Source organism: Argiope bruennichi, chromosome 4 (genome assembly GCF_947563725.1).
Source record: "Argiope bruennichi chromosome 4, qqArgBrue1.1, whole genome shotgun sequence".
Classification (NCBI taxonomy): Eukaryota; Metazoa; Arthropoda; class Arachnida; order Araneae; family Araneidae; genus Argiope; species Argiope bruennichi.
This window is the reverse complement of record NC_079154.1, coordinates 109849178-109866846: the sequence shown is the minus strand read 5'-3', so window position 1 is coordinate 109866846 and position 17669 is coordinate 109849178. Positions and strand designations below refer to the sequence as shown.

At 27.0% G+C, this 17669-nt stretch overlaps 1 protein-coding gene across 4 annotated transcripts in view; it reads right to left on the bottom strand.

Moving 5' to 3' along the window:
* The window catches only part of LOC129965782 (carboxypeptidase M-like), a 476038-nt gene that overhangs the window by 297798 nt on the left and 160571 nt on the right, over positions 1-17669 (bottom strand). The gene's annotated exons all lie outside the window — the stretch shown is intronic.

Below are 17669 nucleotides of genomic sequence, written 5' to 3'. Positions count from 1 at the left end.
AATGGTAAAGAAAAAGTGTGTGACAATTATAAATGTGAGTAATTAAACTAAGATGAAGTTTTAAATTGCATAGCTCATTAATGGTCAAACTTCATGCTGTGTTACTTTTTTTTACTTGAATACCTAAAACAAATAATTAGACAAATGGTTCTCTGAAGATAAAAGCTCTTTTCAATTGAAATTAATCTGCGAAATTTAATTTCAGGTATTTGTTGTGATAATTCTAATCCAACTTAAGTTCGAAAAATATATTTTTGCATTTTGATTAACGTTCTAAAGATTTAAATATTTTATATCGAAATTCTTCCATAAATACTTGTTAATAATTTTAATAGCAGATTGTCATATAGTATCGTAATTATTCCTTGCAGTTTTCTGAGGTAATTAAAATAGATTGGGATTGGATTGGATTTAGGATTAGTATTTCATTGTTTTAATTTTAATTGTATTAATAATTTTGTTAATAATGTGTTATCAATTATATAAATATTGTGCTGCATATAATTATTATTTCATTTTTTTCTAAATTATTTCAATTTACACGCATTGTGTATAATAAAAATTAAAATAATTTGGAGTTGGAAGTTTTAGACAGTAAATATATATATATATATTTTTTTTTAGCTTCAAGAGAAAAAAAATCAACTCAAGAATATTTTCATAAAAATTAGCATTTTATAAAAAGTAATAAAATTCAAATTAGCATTATTTCATATTAATTATAAACGTGATTAAAATTTTGATTGAATTATATGACAGTTAATATTTAAATTTTTCGAATATAAAATATCATACATGAAAATATTCACAATACAGTCAAATTTCTAAATAATGATCTTTCCAACAGATATCAGTCTTCAATAATAGAAATTTCTAATACTGACATTCAAAAACATATTTGAAGAAAGGAATGTTTTTTAGCAATCGGTTAAAATTAACCAGATTTAGGGCCTAGTAATTTTTTTTCTCTTTCTATTACTCAAATATAAAATGACTTAAAACCTCAAAAGAATCTGTTGGAAATAAATAAAACTTATTTTTCAGGTTATAAACTTATGAATAGCTTATTAAATTTTTAATTATTTGAAAAACTTAAGGATAAGAATTTTTTTAAATAATGAAGCCACACATAGTAAAATTTTTGTTTACTTCTTTCTAAAAGCCTAAAATGAAAGTTTCAAAATGATATTAAAGAAATGTGTGAGATATTAATACGATACTTAAGTTTTAAAATTACTCAAACTTCCAGTTACTTTAGATAAATCTCTTCTGTGAATTCTGTTTCAAAAAGTAAAGTAGGTTATCAGGTCTTTAATTCAATTTTCTTACAGAAATTATCTTTCTCATACTGAATTTCCAGCATTACTGCGAATTTTTCATTTTCAAGAAGATGCTATATATTCTTTCTTAATAATTTAGAAACTATATGCTGCGACAAAATGAAAAAAAAAACTGTGAGAGGTACTGTTGTCCAAATTTAGAGTTGGTACAAGCATTGTAAAAATTAAATCAAATTCAAGAATTTACTGTAAAAAAAACAGGAATTCGTCTTTAAAATTTGTTTTATCTAATTATTGTTGAAAAATTTTAATAGTATAGCAGCTAAATATTAGCAACATGCGTATTAAAGCATCTTGAGAAGAAAAAAATGTTTTGGTATTTTTCATTAAATGATTTTTCATAATAAACATCAATTTTTTAAATTCAATACCACGTTTGAAAGAATGAATATTTTTATTAAATTTTATTTACGAATTTATTTGAATTATATTTCATAGTATGTCCCTAGATTTAAAAATGCATTTAATTTTAAATTTAATATAAAATTTTACAGATTTGCTTATAAAATTACAAATTTCAAATTATTTTTAAAAAAAGTTAAAAATTAAAAAAAAAACAGGAAGTTTATTACATGGAGATATATATATCATGAGAAATGTGTTTTATTTTGAAAAAAAAATGAAAAATTGAAGCCAATTAAAAAAAAAATGGCCTTTAGCATTTTTAAACATAAAAATGAAGAAAAGTGTGATATAGAGAAAATATCATTTGCGGAATTATTTCATGCGCCATCATCAATAATATTGCAAATAACGTCTGAAGAGTTTAAAATACAAATTGAAAATTTGAAGCAAAATGTATTCAGTTCAACAAAATAAACTAATAAAATAAAATCGATATTTTTATCATGTTTGGGTATTGTATTTCCAATATGTCTTTTAAACTCATTTATATAAAAGATAAATATAAAAAGCCATGTAATCGAATAAAAATACTACCCTTAGATTTTATTGAATATCTATATTTCAGATCTCCGAGAGAGGCAGAAACATTATTGGAAGTATGTTTGCATCCCGCTCGATTCGTATATTCGGGAATATCATGAAAACGCAATAAGTGCAAGACATGGTTGTCTTGCACTTGTCCTAAATTACATATATTTGGAAATTTTGGACAAAATCCAACAGGTACTTCTCCGAACTATAAGAGGTATTTTTCGAAAATAAATAATCGATTTTTCCCTTCTGCGTTCTAAAACTAGAAACGAACTTAAATTGTTGACCTGGATTCGAATTTGGATGAAATACAAGAGACACTTTTTCTAAAAGAAATAAAAGTTATTTCTTCGAAATACATATTCTTCCATGCTCTATATAATATAACGAAAAAGGAGGGTGATATTTAGAATGACTAAATTTTAGCTTCTGCTTTGACACTAAAATTTTTAAAAAACCTTAAAATCATATTTCATTAAAATTTTATTTATAAACCAGTTCAGTGAAAACGTATATATTTGATAAAAATTATCATGAAGAGAATTAATAACAATCGTTTAACACTTTTGTGAATTAGAAAAACACATTATTGCAATCAGCAAACATCATTAGTATCATGTATACATTTTTTCATACAATATTTTCAAAAACATTGCAATTACGATATAAAATAGAAATGCAATATATATATATATATATATATATATTTGAAGATACACTTTTTAGTATAGTAAAAAGTTACTATCTTTATTTTCATTATTTTATAATTTATTATTATAAATATTACGGAATATATTTATTATCATAAATAATGTGGAATATATTTATTAGTATAAATAATATGGAAACGTTTAAAATTATTTCCTATTTACTACCTGGTGGCGCCCAATGCAAAGGATCAAAATTTGTTTAAATTAATTACAATATAATAAAAATTAATTAAATTAATTATAATATAATCCTATAACTAAAAATTAAACAAAAAAAACATGGAATTAATGAATTGTTCTCAAAAAAACTCATGAACAAAATTTTAAAAATCTAGTTTGCTGGGAAATAAATGCAAATTTTATCTTCAAAACATGAAACAAGTCAAATTCAATCAAAAGTCTGAAGAAAAACTACAGTGACATTCCCTTATCTGTATTGTTAAAATTAGATAACTTAAGACGAATTTTATAGATATCGAAAGAAAACTTGTAGCAACATAGCATCTAAGTTGTAAAGACTTTTGATGAAATGTTATAAAAAAAAATTTATATGGAAGGCGAAAAGAAAACACTCCCGATTTTGAAATTGTAAGTTTTGGGGCATCATTTCATTTTTATATAAATTTACTATATAAAATGTATCATCTTCTTTGGATCCTTTTTTTTCACTTAATTTATCAGAAGTAATTGGAATTTTAATGTTCTTTAATTAAAATAAGCATTAATAATTTTTCTTCTATGATTCTAAAATTCTCCTATAGAATTGCTTAAAAAACAGCGAAAATGAATTAATATAATGAATCAGATATTGTATTTACTAGTAATGCAGACATATTGTACTTATAACGCATAAAAATGTGAGTGAGTCAATCTAATGAATAGTATATATAATTTTTTTAAATCTAACAATCAGGCAGGCACTCTTTGAAATTTAAAATCGATCAAGATTTCATGTTAAATCGTTTTTAATAAAACGTTATTTAAATTTGGTTAGTGTTTTTGCGCATTTAAACAATAAAACTCATATCCATGAATAGATTCAAACACAGGTTTAGAGTGTTTAAAGTACACTTTTAGAGTGCTTTGTAGTTTAGAGTCCATAAAATTTGATTAACAGATCTATTTTGTCATATACATTCCATCTACTTACCAATGGCAGCCAATTCTGTTTGAAATCTAAAATTATCTTCATGAACTCATATTATTAAATTTCTTGAAATATTTACATTTGCTACAGCTACATAAATCCACATTCAATAAACTAATGATAAACGATAAAAATAAATGGATAAATAATCAAAATAGATAGAAAAATGTTAGATAAATTATTAGCAATTCATGTAATTTGCAATGTCACAGAAAAAAAAAATCAGAAAAATGCAAATCAAACATTTAATTATTTATTTAGTATTGAATAGATTATTAAAAAAATAATTTAATTAAATATTAAATTAATGTTAATATTTATTTAAATAGAATTAAATTAATTATTAATTAAATATTAAAAAATCATCATATTAAAATAAAATACTGAATTCAATATAAAAGATTATAAATTTCTATCAATTTGCAAAATAGAAAACGACAAAGAACCATTGGAATTATTATACATACTTTTCTGATATATGTGTGTGCGTGCGTATATTTTTGTGTCTGATGAATTCCTATTCCTTTCGCAAACATAGCAATGGAATGTGGTGCACATGCGAATAAGGATTGTAAATTCCCATTACTTACACAGAACAAAGTATTTTAACCCTTGTTCCATCGTCAATGGAACATAAATGAACATTTTTAAAAATTATAAATTTTCAGCCGTCTTTCAATTAATTATTCAGGAAACCCATTGGTATTTAAGTGTAGAAAACCTCATTAGAATTTGCATAATCAGTATTAAATATTTTTTTTTCTAAATAAATCACTAATTGATAAGAAATCACTAATAGCTATCTAAAACTAATAGCTAAAATCACTAATAGCTATCTATTATTTTCTAAATAAATCACTAATAGCTATCATAGTGAATTAATACAATTTGAAAGAAATATTTGAATCCGATTTTGTTAATGCTTCATTAAATTGATGAAGGATATTTGCAGAGTAGATTTTCAGTGATAATTAACTTCAGTTCTTAGTAATAACGAACAACGATAATAAAAACCAATTTTTATTCAAGTATAATCTCAATGAAAGCTTTTCAACAGTTTAATATTATTTGTTACATTTTAGCATAATGAAAATCTTTATCTTATCATGTTTTAAAATTACTTCAAAGAGACTGAGGAAATTTAGAATTTTATAAAAGACAACATGAAATATCAAATGGGAAAGGATTTCTCTTATTTTATATTACAATAAAATAAAAATAATAAATGTTGAAATTTTATATGATAAAAAATATTCTGTAAATATTCCTGCCTCTTTTGGCGCCGAATTCTTTCTCTGGAGATGTAGGTTTAGTTTAATACCAACTACTTCTCTAATTAATAATCTCTCATCATTCCGTTTAAAATGTTTTAAACCTCAAAAACAGATACTTATTAGATTCTTTTTATTTTAATAGCTTAACATTTGTTCTATTTATAGTGTAAATTAAACTTCCAAATGCTGTTAAACCCTATGACTTCCTCGTGCTTTTATGAACTCAACATGCGGATGGTTTATTTCTTAGCTGCACGTACTCTTCCACAGTATTGGAACTTAATTTGTTTATTTCTCTTGTTTTTTGCACGCGCAAAAATAGTATCTTCTTTTAGCTTTTAACAAGAGAAGAAAGTCAATAAATAAATACTTGAAGAATCAAGATAACGGCTTGCATTCTTTAATTTTAAAACTATGTAAAAGACATTTCTGTGTAAATTTTTTTGTTAGTGCGAAAAAATATAATCTCACATGATTTTTATTACTAATATAATAATAATTCAAAAATTAAATAAAGCATTTTGTGGAACCCATTTCCATTTTCCAATAGGATATGTACCAGCAGTTTGATTTAATAATATACCTGCAGAGTGCCAACACACACGAACTTCCATCTTCTATTAATTGATATAAAAGGGATAAAACTCTTTTACATATGAACTGTTTCTATTATTTTGTGAAAAAATATAATACAAATAAATACAACCAACAATTTGATTCTGGATTATAAGGAAAATGCATGTTATATAAAAGTGCAGCATCAAGCTACATGCAGTTAAATGCAAGATAATCTGCGTTGCTAAGTTTGGCATACGAATATAATGTATGAAATACCTTTTTTTACATCTTAGAATTTTAATATTAAAGAAACACCGTTTTATTCTTAAATAATAAATTTAAATACGCTGAACTCGAAATGAAATATATATATATTTCATTAGTGCATGCAAAGTGAGCAATTTTTTTTCCATCTAAATTTCTTCCATTATTTTTTGAGGGAAATATTTAATACATTACATCTCTTCACAGCTCATTAAACAATTGGTGACGCAATACTCACGTGACTAAACTAATTACGCATGACGTTCGATATCCAATTGTGCATTCCTTATATTATGTTGTGTTGTCAGGTTCTTTTCTTCCCGAAATATGCGCAATGGATTACAGAGTTAAATTAGCAACTTACATTTAATGCGTGTCATGTGGACATTCATTTAATGAAAAATTTGAAACAATACCTTCGTTAAAACTAAATTCTGCTTTTCGGATTGAAATGAAACCATTTGTAGTTTCCATGAATAAAATATGAGAATTTCCTCATATTCCAACCAAATTATTGATCCCAGACTGGATTGTTGTCTTAATTCTATTTAAATATTTAGTGGACATAAATGGCGTCGCCGTAACTCAACATCTCAAATAAAAGGGGGAAAATTTTGAATAATTTTTAAACAATGCCGCATTATTTGCTCGTAATTTCATCAAAGCTGAAGAAAAACTTTCACCCTTCCCTTTCCCTCCAGCTGAATTTGGCGAACTTATTTTGACAGGTGTGCAATTACAGCTGGTGAAAACATAGAGCCAGGGCAGATAATGCGTTAAGAAAACAGAGTTCCCTCGCCGATTTTTGACGCAAATCAGCAAATGGATGACCGGATTTCAAGCTAGAGAGAAAAGACGAAAACAAAAGTAGCCATTTTGTAATTGAAAAAGGAGCCTTTGCCCTCCAAATTTAGATAAAAGCTTTCAAATATTTAATGTACTTGGCGCATATCCGCTTAAATGCTGCTTTATTCTCAGGGAGGGAGTTCATACTGGCTGAGCTCATTACTTCTTTGTTCAGATATCCTATGTGTTTTGAGTCTCTTTGAGTTGATTTGCTTATCTTTGAAAGCGTAAACGTGGAAGATAAAGTTCGTCTGGTTGAATTAATATAATATGCTTTAACTTTTCAGTTATCGCCTTGCAGTTATTGAGCTAATCCATATGCCATTCTTTTTCATTTTTAGTGAAATTATATCCATGTAAATTTAGAAATACATTTGGATAATAGCTTTCACAAAATGGAGAAACTTGATAAGCAAGCAGAAATATCATAAATAATCCATTAATTTTTCTTTAATCCTAAAATAGATGAATCAAAGCAGTGACTTTCAGCTTCTTGTCATTTCAACTTTGTCTCCTTTTGTTGAAATAACCTTCTGTTGAACCATTTTATGAATGCGTAAACTTAATAAGAACAATTTTTTTATTCATTAAAGTATATGTTATATAATTTTATCTAATTATATTTCACATTTATGAAATTTAACTTTCCGGTTTGACTTCTTTTTTCTTTTAAAGATGTCAAAAGTCATCTTTGAAAGAACAATGTGGCCTTTTCAAGTCGTTAACAAAAATCTATCATAATATTCACAGAATTTTGAAACTTTTTCTGCGATTCAGTTTGACTCCTTTTTTTTTAATTAATAATAAGTCAATCCTTGTGCACCACAAAGTACAGCACAAGGCTTACAGAAGTAAGTAGAAACAACATACATATATAAAAATATTTACATATAAAAATAAGGATAAAAACAACAGGAAAAAATAAACAACAAAACTAATTAAAAATTGAAACAGCAAAGGAAATAAATTTACAGAATGAGAAAAAAGCCATTGACTCCTTCTTGGAAGTTAAATTCACAGAATTTGAAAACAATTTGTCAATATGGAGACAGCAGATCATGGATCTTTGAATGAACATGGATCTTTGTTCATGGAGACAGCAGATCCTACATTGACGACTTCAAGCTCTTAAAAATGTAAATGACATAAGTGGAATGAAGAGAATTTTCACTGATGGCACCAACAGAACATCAGTAAGAATAAAAGTTATAGTCACCATGAAATCGCGATTACATTGGGCATCAAATTTCCTTGTTTCACCAACATTTCTCTCTTTTTCATTAAACACTTATAAATTAAGAATAGAATGAAATTAAGTAAGGAGTTCATAGTGTTGATCAAATAAGACATACAGTTTAATTCTTACTTGGAAACCGTAACTGATACAAGAGCGCAAAATTAAGTAACATGCAATTGAATGTAAGATAATCTGAGCTGCTGCGTTTTTCATATGAATATAAAGCGCAAAATATCTTCTTTACATCTTGGAATTTTAAAAATAAAAAAATATGATCTTATTCATAAATGCAAATACATTGATATCAAAATGAAATAAATAAATGTAACTATACTATATATTGATAATTTTATATTTTTGAAAATTCCTTTTTAACGCAGAAAAATTGATTTTTAAGATTATTTCTTTCTTAAAAATAAATCACAAAAATTTTCTCACAACAAACCTCACAGGACAATTTTTCGATAAGTAAAAAAGTCAATTTCATACAAAATTTCTTGATTTGGTTTGTGCTACGATATATTTATTGTAGAAAAATTAAGTCAATCAAAAATTTATGTACATTAAAAATTGGATGTTATTAGTTGTTTTTGGTTCAGCTTCTTTATGCCCGTTATAACTTATGCAGTGCAAAATATTTAAACTTTTGACCCATCAAAAGAGACAGAAAAAGCTTCAGATTATAGAGCATATAATATAATTATATTAAAGTCCGATTATAAACTTATGCAAATATTATTTTCGTATAAACCGTTTAATTAGATAGACTCTTTTCAGCGAAATCAATCTTTTACAATAGTTTTCATGACTTCTGAGAAATTTGTTTAACATATCTACTTTGTTCATGAATCGTGAAGTGTGATAAATCAATTAATGAAGTTTATCAGTAGTAATTCATATTTACCAGTCAGTGGAATAAATCGATTAATCTCATAGATCGTAATTATTCTTATATCACATTTATTGTGATTAATCAGTACCGTGTTTGTTTGCTATAGAGTTTTGAAAAAATTGCACTTGTTGACAAAAAAAATTATGCTTCTCTTTATTATTAAGGCTCAAAGTGAAAACTTATATGTAGTTTCTGGCATTTTTCTCAGTTAATTCAAGTGAATTTTTATCATTTGAGGAAAATGCGTCTCAGTTTATAAAACAAGGTGAAAGCGGGAGATTTACGAAGTATTAACACTAAGAAAGGAGAGCCCCGTTTTTGGAAATGAAACTAGAAATTAATGTAAGAATTGCTTGGGCTACAGTTTTAGACAATAGTTGTTACATCTTAAGATAAGTGAAAACACGCGCATTTCAAGTGTGTGTGTGTGTGTGTGTGTGTGTGTGTGTGTGTGTGTGTGTGTGTGTGTGTGTGTGTGTGTGTGTGTGTGTGTGTGTGTGTGTGTGTGTGTGTGTGTGTGTGTGTGTGTGTGTGTGTGTGTGTGTGTGTGTGTGTGTGTGTGTGTGTGTGTGTGTGTGTGTGTGTGTGTGTGTGTGTGTGTGTGTGTGTGTGTGTGTGTGTGTGTGTGTGTGTGTGTGTGTGTGTGTGTGTGTGTGTGTGTGTGTGTGTGCATGTAAAGTTTTACTCATACTTTGAAGTCTAAAATAAAATTCATTTTGACTTGGTTTGAAGTGTACAGCGATATACTGTAGAATAGGAGGGAATCTAGTTCACGATTAAACCATCTATCTGAAAACAGGAGAAAATTTAAAGTCGTAATTTTTTATTTCCTTTTCATCTCAACTAATTGAGAAAGAAATATTATCAAACTCATCAACTAATCAACAGAGAAATATTATTTAAATTGAATAAATTGTAACCACAATTCAACTCTTTAAAAATATTTACACCTCTTATATTTTACATCTCAATAATCTTAATCATAGACAAAAACATTACATTATACATTTCTTTCCTCGTTGGTGTTCGAAGGTAAAATATTCAATTTCGCCAAAGACTTCATATATGTGAATAGCATACCTGCACTTTAGGTAAACAAAAAGGAATTTGCATACAGCTTTTCGACAACTTTTTTCAACCATGATCACACAAAGGACTAGGATGACAATTGAGAAGTCACATTAATTTCCACGAATTTATGAAATGGAAGCAGAACAGAAAACTTGAAAACATGGAAACAGCAAATATTTCTTATAAAAGAGATTTTATGATACATTTTAAGGTATCATTTGATTTCACAACAGTGTCACTTACCTTGCTAGCTTTAAAAATTTGTTGTTCTGACAACAGATTTTTAACAGGAGAAAGTAATGATGGCTTCTATTTTTATAAGAAGAAATAATAAACATATCATTGCTACATAAAGAAGATATAAAATTTATCTCAATTATTTCTTAAATTTCACTAATTTAAGGGAAAATCGAATACTTCTAAGCCCTGTATTATTTATAATATTTCTTTCATGTTACATAACAATGTATAAAATTTCCAGTACTTATTTTAGAAAAATTATTCACATATTTAAACGGCTCCAGAAAATATAAATTTCAGCCATCTTAGCCCAATGTGGGAAAAAAATAAAATTTCAACAATCAGGGTCATTAAATATGTTGCAAGTCATAGAATAATCTGAAGAAATACGTTTCTTTCCCTTAGAAAACCTGATGACGAACTTAAAATGTCAGAAGTATCCGTTCAGAGAAAGTACTCTCCGAAACAGAAACTTCAATTTCCTTTTTATAGGAACTGCTCGTTTCAGTTTCCGCAGTAAGTCGTCTCCTTTATCTTTTATTTTGAAGTGTATTTGTTCAACTCTTCAAACCTGGTTTGTCTTTTATTTTCAGCTGCAATGCCACCTGCCACAAATAGTATTTGCGGGTAAATAAAACGATACTTGTTTGTTTACTGCAGTAAAGTATCTTTAGTATTTTCTACTCTTCTCATACTTAAAATTATCACTTCAATTGAAAAAAATATTCAAAATATTTATTATTTAAAAATATTTTTAAAAAATTTAATTTATTTAAAAAATTGATTGTTTAATAAAAATATTTATTGTTTAATTAAAAGTATTTATTGTTTAAAATATTTATAACAAAAATTTGTCCTTCATTTCAGCTTTTAAATGGATATTTATTTTTAAAAAAATTTTAAAAGAGAAATTAAAAATTAAAGATTTATACCATGATTTTTATTTCTCGTCTACGAAGTATATACTAAGAGAACGTATAATTATCATTATAAAAAAATGTCGAACTTGAAATTTTCATGATTTCGCCATTTCAAACTCTTCTAAAATTGAAAAGCATATTTTTGGATGTATATCAGTCTATTTGTCTCTGAATAAACAAACTCGAAAACGTTTGCAGCTGGGCAGATGAAATTTGGTATACGTCTTTAGATCAAATTTTGGGACATTCCCCGGAAGTCTGACTGTCCGGCTTCCATAGTGTAAATTAATGGATAAAATTAGGTTTCGTTATAACAACAATTGTGTATAACAAATGTATAACAGTTGTGTATAACTGTAACAAAGTGTATCAAATTTGGAACTAAAGTCCTCAAACCAACTGGCCAACTGCATTTTCACAAGCATGTGAAGCGATGGCTCAGGAACGCTATGCATTAAATAAAGAAAATTTGGTATGTGATTTTTATGACTGTTATAGTATTTATTTGTCAATTTTTGGTTTTACTTGTCTCTAAAAAAAGGGGTTCAAAATGCACAATTAGTGTTCAGACACTAGTGTATTAACTATATCACAATGATTAGTTGCCTAACATCATAAATTAATAGACTTACAGAGGGTAAGAGAAAGTTTAGGAAACATCACTTCGGTTGGTTTTTCCTTTAGAAGTTAAATATTTTTTTTAGAAAATAAAACTATTTTTCTACAAAAAGAGGGGGGGGGGTCTGGCGAGTACAGGTGCACACGAGAACTACAAAATGCAAAGATCTTGGTGGATAAAATTTAGTACACAAGTTTAACTTCTAGAAAGTAGATTCTTATCACATTTTGAAACAAATATGTTAAAACATGGATCTCAGCTCATCTGTACTTTCGCATGCATATGAGATGATAATTCAAGTATGTAAAAACAACATATATACAGGGTGAGTCTAAAATCATGGGACGAACTTTGAGGGGTGGTAGAGCTCACTATAACAAACTATTATTGTGTAGGAATATATGACCGGAAGTGACGCGTTGAGGCACAAGCACAAAAAATAACACATAAAATGAAAAACATTGTTTGTTTACAACGTCGTTGCTAAATGATTTTTTTTACAACAATGCCTGCAAAAAATGCTCAATATTGCTGCCACCACAGTAATGTAAGCTTGGTAGCGTCAGTGGAGTGATTGGCGAACATATTCCTATATCCCGGTATTTCACGTACGCATGCAGCAGCACAGGATAGTCGAGAAACGAGTTATTCAATGGAGTCAACTGGAGTCTCTTAAATGAGGGCTTTCAAATGCCCCTGTAGGAAAAAAAAATCCAGCCTCGATAAATCAGGCGATAGTAGTGGCCATCGGACTGGCCCACCACGCCCAATCCAGCGCACCCCAAAAGTAGCATCCAGAAATTTCCAGCAAATTTTATAACATTTTCTGTACGGAATCACTGATTAAGTTTCCTACTAATGAACATTTTATGATTCCGTTAATGTGTTATTTTATTTTCTGTTTGTGCTTTCCTGTCATATATTCCTATACAATAATTGTTTGTTATAGTGAGCTCTACCACCCCTCAAAGTTTGTCCCATGATTTTAGACTCACCCTGCATAAATGACATATGATATGTATTTTGATTGCAATTGTGATTTTGAGAAAAATGTTGATTTCAATCAATCGGAAAATAAAAGGAGTTCAAAACTAAAACTCATTCTAATACTTTTGTACTAACCGCATCCCAGTGGTTAATCACAGAAAGAATTGTCATCGATTACAAATTAATTGGGTGTTTCTTTTGCTTACTAAAATGCATGTGGTTAAAACACAAAGAGTTTTTTTCTATAGCTCAAAAGAATCAAATGGGGGTTATAAAAATTTAAAATTTGAGCATTCATAACGTTCTCGGCTATCCTTAAACTCCACAAATTTATAGGGGTTAGAGAATTACAGCACAGTTATTGCAGAATATACTATAAAGTTCCGGAGAGAGCATTTTTACTTAGTTTAACTATTCATTGGCATTTATAAGCGCAAAATCAATGGTTTCAAATAGGCAAAGAGTAGGAGATAAATGAGACACCATAAAAAAAGAATTTTAAACTTTTTGAAATACAAAAAAGTAATAAATAAAAATGAAAGAAGTTTAATTAGTTGCTAGTTAATCTAGTTAAATTAACAAAATTCTTAGTTTAAATAAGCCACTTCAGACAAATAGAATTTTGTGTGTGTGTGTGTGTGTGTGCTTCAAAAGGCTGTTGTCTTCAGCCTTTGGCAATAACGGCCTCTCGTAAACATGCTTTAATGAGTTTAACTTGATGCTGAATGCGAATTAAAAAAGAAAAGAAATTGTAGTTTGTAGCAGTGTTTCGCCATTTTATTATGTCACCAAATCATTGATTTTAGCCAAAATTGAAGAGAGCCTTATAAATAAAACTAGAATTAAAATAAAATAATCATCGGTAAAACAATCTAAATCCTTTAGTAACTACAAATAAAAAGCAGAAAAAACAAATGGATAAATAATTCGTGCAAAAAAATACCAGAAAAATGCTTTTTTCATTCATAAATCCTTATTAAAATAACATAAGTATTTTATTAGTGATTTTATTTAGCATTAATATCTAGTTTAAAATAAAACTGATGCGTTAACATGCAAAATAATTGAATAATTAAAAATTTATTGTATAATGCAAATATACTAAGAAAATTCTTCTTATATTGACAATTCTCTTTTTTTAACTCAATAATGGCAGATATATCATTCAGCTTTCTGTTAGCGCCATGTTATACATTCTTTTACTAAATAACATCATTACAAGTAGTAATATAACTAACTGGGCAATATGACTGCAGTTATGTTTAAGGATATCATAACATGGATTATTACAGCATCATGGCCCAAAAAATCAGAAATAATTATTTCATAAGAAAAGCAAAAAGTAAACGAATCTGATCCCACCAGATCCCCATTAATCGCTTCATTTATCTCATCCCGAAATTCAGGATAGAGTCTGGCCAAAAATAGACGCCAAAATGTAGGATGAGAGCACGGTTCACTGAAAATAATCCAGCGACCTAAAATTCTTGATAACGCAAAGCCATCTTGGAAAGCGAAAAGAGGGGGAGTCCAAGCTTAACGGAGATATTCCTAGAATGTCGCTCCATAAAATAATCTCTTATAGTTAAACATTTAGTTTGATATAAATGAGTTGAGTATTATGAAAATATTTCTTTCTGAATAAGATGAAATTCGAGGAAAATTATTTTCAACTTTGCAAATAAATTCATGTTTTTTACCACATAAAATAAAGAATCTAATAAATTGTAAACAAATAAAACATTTCATTTTTTTCTCAAGATAGAGTTTGCAAATTGGAACTGTGAAAACTGCATCAGATGATGAGGACGAAACATGAGCCAACATTTCCTCTCCTACTTCCACATCATACTAATAGAAGGATTTTTTTAAATCCTTCACGGCAGAATTAAAGTGTACTATACTCGTAGATACGACAATCTATGGATTTCGAGTTTGGAATTCTACGGTCAGGAAGTAGACATTACCATAACATTTTCTACATGAAGTATTGTTTGGAAAATAACCTTTAGACTACAGTATAATACCAATAACTTAAATTTGATTAAAAAGAAAATAACATTTTCCAGGAATTTTCAGTGCAGCTTAGATATAATTATGCAAAACGGACCTGATTACATCATTTATTTCCTAAACCCTATACAGATATAGCGTTGTTTTACAACTTTGTAGAACAACAAACATGAATATTCTGTTATCCTTGTCTGTTACAACCTTATTCTATTCTGTTGCAATCTTGAGTTATAACTACAAATTTTATATCTGTTACAACCTTGAGTCATAACTACAAATTTTATATCTGTTTCAACCTTGAGTCATAACTACAAATTTTATATCTGTTTCAACCTTGAGTCATAACTACAAATTTTATATATCTGTTTCAACCTTGAGTCATAACTACAAATTTTATATATCTGTTTCAACCTTGAGTCATAACTACAAATTTTATATATCTGTTTCAACCTTGAGTCATAACTACAAATTTTATATATCTGTTTCAACCTTGAGTCATAACTACAAATTTTATATCTGTTTCAACCTTGAGTCATAACTACAAATTTTATATCTGCTTCAACCTTGAGTCATAACTATAAATTTTAGATTTGTTACAATCTTGCACCATAGCTAAAAATTTATATCCTAATAAATATAGCAAATATCACTTTTATTCAGATAAAAATTTAAAAAGGCAAGTATTATTTAAGTAAAAACATCAATAGTTTTGATTATTTAGATGATAGTCAAGTCAAAAACTCATGAATTTTATGGTTAATAAACGATAAAATTCAAATCAAAACAAAAATTCAAAGAATTGATAAAACACATTTAATTTATCCTAAATGAGTTTATTTTTATAGCTTCGAAACAGCAATAAAGATAAAATATTTTAAAGATTACATTTAAAAGAAAAATAAATTTTTTAATAAGGTCAAGTGTGTTTAAGATAATCATTTCCTAAAAATCAATTCAGTGAAACAACTTATTCCTCTACACAATCGAGCTTCAAAAATTTCGAGCAGTTTAAAGAAAAAATAATAATAATTCTAAACTTAATTTTCCTTTCACCAGCTGCTCCTTTTTATAAAGAAAGAATAAATTTATTAAATAGAAGAAACTTTTCGTCTGAAAGCATCTATGCTGCCACCGAAGCGAATATAATTCGTACAACAAGAAGGAAAGAACTTTTTATCCTCCTATCATAAAGCTTCCATTTAAAAGAACTCTTGCCAACCAGTAGGGATTTCAATTTACATAAATACAGATTAAAAAGTTTCAGAAAGAAGTATTATTGCTCAGATATATTTAAAGACATAAAACTAAGCTTAACCAAGATATGTTTCTTTACTAAAATATAATATATAAAGAAGTGACGAAAACTTTGATAACAAAGAAAAAAATTGAATAGTGGTTTGCATATTTTTAAATTATTCAGTCTCTTATTTAAAAGTAAGTTTCGAGCATTTTGATAATTTTTTTTTTGAATTCTTAAAAGAAAAACTAATCCTTTTAAAAGACATAAATAAAGGACTTTCCTTGCATTTTTTGTGCAAATCATCAAATAAAGTTATTAACTATTGGGTTTCTAGGCTATGAAATTAATTAATATAATGTTCTGAACATAAAACGCATTATCAAATCAAAAGCTTTCATTTGAAATGTTTTAATTCTTCAAATGTTATAAAATTTTGTAGCATACATTTCATCGTAAATAATTTCTGGTGTAAATTTAATTGTATCAGATAATTTTGAATTACAGTATAATTTCTCAATAAAAGTTTAAATAAACGGATATAAAGCAAAAATATAATTACAAATAAATAAATTCTAAATTTATAATAATTAAATTTGAGTTTTTTTTTAGTATAAAGCTATGAAATTTAAGCTGAATATATTTTAATGTGATTTTAAATTCATTCATCAAGCAGTTGTTTCTTATATGAAATTTAGCATCAGTAATTCTGTTGCTTTATTTTAATGAAATTAATTTTATTGTAAAAATTTCTGACAAAATTAACGTCATTTTTTAATTTTATATAAAGTATCTTAATTTTTTACTAAATTTAAGCTATCAGGAAACAAATTCATCAGATTAAGGTTGTTACATGTTCATAAATAATAAAAGTCTTTGCTAAAAAAATTTCATTTATCGACATTTTAAATTCTTTTAAATAAATCTTAAATACAAAAGATTATAAACGAATTAAAATAGCATAAAATGAAGTTAATAAATTAAGAGAGAAAATATCCATTAAATCTAAAATAAAAATTTGCTTAATGATATTTTTCTAAAAGTGAATTTAATAAAAAATGACTTTTGATGAAATTTTTATTCTAAAAATATTCTTCAAATGTGTTCGAAACTACTTTCGCTGCCTAGTGACGTATAAAGAAATTTGAATATATCTTAAAATCTTTTATTTTAAGATAATGGGAATAAAAAACTTTCCTTTTATGTTAATCTTTCGTATCGCTTATCGAAATAATTGGAAATATTACAACCTTTTTTATGTCATTACATGTACAAGCAGGTCCTCAAGTATTTTATCTCTTCACTTTTATTTTTTAAATCCTTCAGATATCTTTTACTTAAGAGAAAATAAAATGTATGTTTTACTCAAAATTTTTTA